This window comes from Cibotium barometz, chromosome 48 (assembly GCF_041138505.1).
Source record: "Cibotium barometz isolate CiBa-2024 chromosome 48, ASM4113850v1, whole genome shotgun sequence".
Lineage (NCBI taxonomy): Eukaryota > Viridiplantae > Streptophyta > Polypodiopsida > Cyatheales > Cibotiaceae > Cibotium > Cibotium barometz.
The window spans coordinates 27,044,775-27,050,774 of record NC_141093.1 but is presented as its reverse complement, the minus strand read 5'-3'; positions in this window follow the sequence as shown (position 1 = coordinate 27,050,774).

Here is a 6,000-nt window from a genome sequence, read left to right as displayed (position 1 = left end):
ATCATCCTCAAGGGTACAATCATCCTGTAACTGTAATGCAGCATCCTCTTGTGAAGGATCCAGATCATGTGCTTGCAAAGCCTCATCCTCCAAAGATAGATCAACATCATGTGAGGCAAGAGCTGCATAGGGGTTAGGGTGCTCCACAAGGGGTGTGGGTAAAGGGGCAGGTACGGGGGTCCGAGGGTGCCTGCCATCCCTAACCACAACCCAACGCTGTGTAGTCTGCTATGGCAAAGGAGCAACTAGAGTCTCAGCATCTGCACAAGGCCTCTAATGGGCAGGACCACACCACTTCCTAGCATGGCCCCTCGATCTGGGAGAATCTCTAGCAATGTGACCCTATCGACGATAAATCTGACATTGGTCAGGTCTTCCTGTAATCTCCATCCTCTGGCGGAAATGAGATCCGTCAAGTCTCTAAAGTATAACATGATCATCAGTAATCGATGGTGGTGGATAAGAAACAAGCACAAGGACCCGGGGTACACCATCAAGATTCACATCACATCACATCCATTCACATCACATCTCATCCATTCACATCTATCTCGATTCACATCACATCATATCCATTCACATCACATCTCATCCATTCACATCTACCTCGATCCATATCACATCACATCCATTCTCATCACATCTTATCCATTCACATCTATTTACATCACGTCACATTCACATCCATTCACATCACATCGCATCTATTCACATGCATCACATTCATTGCATCCCCATCCCATCACATACATTCTATCCCCATTACATCACGTCCACATCTATCCACATCACATCTCCTTCATTCCATCCACATTACATCACGTCCACATCTATCCACATCATATCTCATTCATTCAATCCACATTACATCACATCCACATTTATCCACATCATATTTCATTCATTCACAGTCACATCTATCACTTGACATCTTATTCTCATCCTTTTACATCACATCACACCCATACATATCATCACATCTATTCACATTCACATCTCCATATATATTCACATCACATCACATTTCATCCACATCTCCATATATATTTACATCACATCACGTTTCATCCACATCTCATCACATTCACATCCACATCCCTTTACATCACCAAGATTAACTTTTCGTGATTAATCATTAAAACTCTTAGAGAAAGCTTGATTTGCATTAAAAACAACTAAATAGAAACTTCTCAAGCTTGAGAGGGGTTGGGAAGTGAAATCATTGAGAATATTAATGAAAACCATGAAATTACTTCTTACCTCTTGATTTGGCTTGCTTCTTTATCTTAGAAGGAAGCCCCCAACCAATCAATTGGTTTAGTATGTTGAGAAGAAAGCTCCAAGGATTGTTGAGGAGAGAGAGAAGCTCCAAAGTAGAGGATTTTTAAGGGATAATAAAAAATATCATTATTTTAATGTAATACTGGCATGGTATAGCTCAAAGATGAGAATACAAAAGAATGAGGTTCTATTTATAGGTGAGAGAGGCCACTAACTGAGTCCAACTTAGTTCTAGAATTTTCCAGCTTCAGTTTGGCTGAATTTAGACAAGATTTGGACTAGTTTAGCTCCCATTTTGATCCAGTTTAATCCAGTTTGGCTAAATTTGGACAAGATTTGGACCAGTTTGATCCAGGAGAGAGGAGAGATAAAAATATCATAATTTTTTTGAATTAAAAACTCATCCACATGTGTGAAATAGGCGCCTTCCTCAAAGGTCTCCCCCTCCTTACATGGGTGTCAAAAATTCATCATTTCTCCAAAATATCTCTTTTTTTTAGTAATATCTCTTAATTTTTAACTAATAAACCTTATACTCAGTCAACTCTTCATCTTATGTGAGCATTTAATCATTTTTAGGTTTTTTCTTTTATTCTTTGGATTTATCTCATCCCAACACTTGGAATAATCCTATTGGTCCATAGGAACCTTAATTGGACCATAATCCAGAAATTTCTGAAAATCTAGACCCTTAGGCTAAGGTCCCTTATATCATTTTTAATTGATTCCTAATGCACATTGGAAAGTTTATTTTGAACTTCTGTTTCAGGGGAAACCATTTCAAACACTAGGAGGATTTTTATATCCAAAGATATCTCAATTTTAGATTATCTCTCTCTAGATATTTTCTCTCTCTTGTCCAAAACTGGGTATACACAAGATCTTTTTTTCTATTTCAGAGAGGGGAATAATTACAAGAACAGAAGGGGAGGTTCTTACACCTTTACACCTCAAAAGTTGGAGGGAGGAATCTTACATGATGCATTTAGATGCTCTCAAAACACTCAAAAATACCAATTTTGACTACTCATATGATCAATTTATATCCCAATTAACACATTTTCTAAAATTTTTACCTCTTGAACAAGATTAATCACCCTCAATGACAAAAACCAGTCCATTAAGAGAAATTAGTTAAATTCAAGGATTTTTTGAGGGTTTTAAATTTTTTTTGAAAGATTAAACTATTCCTAATGCTTTCTAACACTCTAATTCAAACAATTTCAACAACAAATACACAATTAAACTAAAATTAATGAGCTTAGTTCTATATTTCACACTAAAGAGAGCTAACATTCACTAAAAATTGCATTCTATTGCATTGTTTGATGTAATGGATGCAAACTAAGCCTAATACAAACTGTGTGCAAGCCCTAAGAACATGAAAAACCACAAAAACCACAAATTAAGCTAAAAATTAAGCAAAAAAACATTATTTACAAAAACAAAAAAGAGAGCTATTCTACACCAAATCACCATCAAATCCACATCTTTTTCATGGGAAACCATTAATCAAGATAATGGGCAATGGGGGGTAATGCGTAGATTAGAGGAAAAACGATGGAAAAAGCCAAGGGATGATTCCCCAGCAGTTAAGACTCACCCTAACCCTCCTTGAAACACATCCAAAAAGAGATTACCTGGTGAACCGCAACAACTGTCTCGTAAGGATCTTTCTAATGGGCCAGCTTATAACCCTTGAGGTCTCCAAGCTCTACAACTCCTTGAGAAAAAATTCCACCGCGCCTCCCAATGAGCGTTGTCACACCACCACGTTGCACTACGTGTACTCGTCCCTCCTCTCACCTCACTTCACTCACACACACTCACAAGAATGCATTAGGGAGAGAGATTAGCAAGAGCAAGACTCAATTGCACAATGGAAGAGTATGTTGTATTATGAGAGATTCACTTATATACATCGCCATAAGTGTTCACACTCACTTGAACTGTGGCCGACCGGGCACTTTAGGCTCATAAAAGGCCTAATGTTATTACAATGACTACTCTCATAATATATCCATGAAGTACATCACTTAGGACTTCATCCTATCTTGCTACCACACACTCTTGAAGCGGGACTCTATCACACCATTAAACGGGTGCCTGTCCAAGTTGTAGCTTTGGACACTATTGCTTCATATCTTGAATGTATGACCCTTTCGTGTATCTATCGTGACTCCTTGATGTAAAATAATGGTTGTAGATCTTGTTAACCCTAGAATTGGGTTAACAGCAGCTTGGGTGTTCTCAACTAGCCTTGCACGAGGATGAAGAGGCGGGACTGCCAAGATCTCCCACATACGATGATCACTAAAACAAAAACAGATACTAATGTCTGATCAAATCTATACCTCAATGTCCGGAGTGTGTTAAAATCCCTTGGCATTATTGTAATCCTATGGGCATGGGCATCAAGGAAGTATAAATCTTCAAAAAATTCAATCAGCTAGTCTTCAATAATTTCCTAGAGAGACAAAATTACATATGCTTGCCCCAGCAAATGCCAATAATCCACTAACGTATCACTTGGTAAAGACCCCCCCTAATAAGATCTTATTGGGGGTCTACGAGCAACATGACCCTAAGGGGGGTCAATTCCAAGCGATATGGGGCTAGTAGGATGCCAACAAGCCTCTTATTGCTTGGTACTAACCCCATGAGAAACATGACCCTAAGGGGGGTCAGTACCAAGCGATACGGGGCCATCAAGATGGCAACAAGCCTCTTATCTCTTGGTACTGATCTGGTGAGCAACATGAGACCAAGGGGGGTCGGTACCAAGCAATATGGGGCTAGTGCAAGAGATCGCGGAGGAGATGCTGGCAATGAACCCTTAAAGCTAGAGGATACTGCTGGTGATGGCGATGGCGTTGGCTGATATAGGGGAGGCTGATGAGGAGGCAAATGGCGATGGTGATTGATGCGGAGGCAAAAGCAATAGGACACCGAGATAAATAAATTAAAAACATGCAGGAGAGAAGTGAGTACCTACCATTCTGACGTGTCATTCATGCATTTCCACTTATGATCAGTTATTACGAGTGGTGCTAAGACCACGTGGTACGGGAAAAAAATAATAATAAATCAAACACATGTAGGAGAGGAGTACCTACCATATTGGCGTGTCATTCATGCATTTGTTCATAATCTCTCTCTCTATCTCCTTCCTGTATATTCATTTTGCAAACCTATTCAGGATCTCTCTCTCTCTCTCTCTCTCTCTCTCTCTCTCTCTCTCTCTCTCTCACTCACTCACTCACTTCATGATCTCTCTCTAACTTATAGGAGCCAATAGGAGAGGAGTACCTACCATATTGACATGTCATTCATGCATGAGACCTTGTAAATGCCATTTATGATCACTACACACCACACATGTGGTGCTAAGACCACCACAAGGGTCTATAACGGCCTAAATCTCCCTCGGGACATTCATTTGTGTTGAGTTCCCTGAGAGCCCTCCTATCACCTCGGTGTTGAGCTGCCCCTTCGCGTCGTCCCTCTGCATCACTGTCCCTCTGCGTGACCATCATCGCTCTGCATGGCCATCGTCTAACCTCTGCCTTGTCATTGCCTTGGTGTCGAGCTCCCCTACTCCCATCATCGTCGCCATCGCCAAAGCAGGTATTCTTGTAGTGCCTTATAGCTTGTTACTAATCCTCTTTTCTTTCATTTTGTGCTCCTGAAATATTCTTAACGTTTGATGTAGAATTTCCTTTTGAGAACATCATCAAGACCTCTCAGATTGTTCTCGGTGACCGGGAGGAGCAAGATTATGAAGAGATTGTTTCTGAAATATCATGACATCAGATGGTAAACGATATGTTCATCCATCTGATTTTGCAAAAGACAAAGTCATGAGGAGAAGGCTCAACCATTGTGTTGAAAAGATCCCCAACTATGCCATTAGAGTAGAGGAGAAATGCCATTAGAGTAGAGGAGAAATGCCCAATACACTCAAAGAAGTGTCGCCTTCTCCAATACAGTTATGGATTTCTTTGTTTTCTACATCTCCTTACTAACGATTATAAGCCCCAAACAGCGGATTTACCAAGCAATCAAGTGCCAATCAAGGATGATGGAGCTGAGGAAGAGGTGGCTATGGATGCAGCATAAGAGAGGACAGAGGCCGAAAAGGAAACATTTCTGGCTAGTACATCCCTTGTCCCTTTTGATATAGCGCCTATGAGTATAATCCCATTGGAAGCTAGTCAATGTAATGAGGATAAACATGGGGACTTGTCACTTCCTTGTATGCCCAGCTTTACTATGGCAAACCAATTTGATTATGTATTATTAATAGACATAATGTATCATTTTAATATTCGTGAAGACTATTGATTGGCTGCTTTAGCGAATTATAGTGAAGTAGACATGGGGTGGGTAGAGCAAGATGTTGACAAATACCTTGAGTTGATTCTGCCAGCCCAGGACTCCGAGTATTTGCCTAGCAATGAGATTCTAAAGGACATGTTCAATGAAGATAGGAGATATGAAACCCAATTGCCTTCCGAGGAGGAGGCCGTAGTAGCTGTAGTCCGTCTTGGTTTGGTAGAGATGGGCAAAAATATAGCAGCTATCAAACATGAAGATAGTAAGTCTATCGATCCCTTTGTGGACGAGATCCATGCTTGAGGGTGATGAAAATCAACAGGTAATAATAGCGAATTTTTTTTGAGCTGTTAGTATTTGATTTACATGTATTTTGTCAATTAA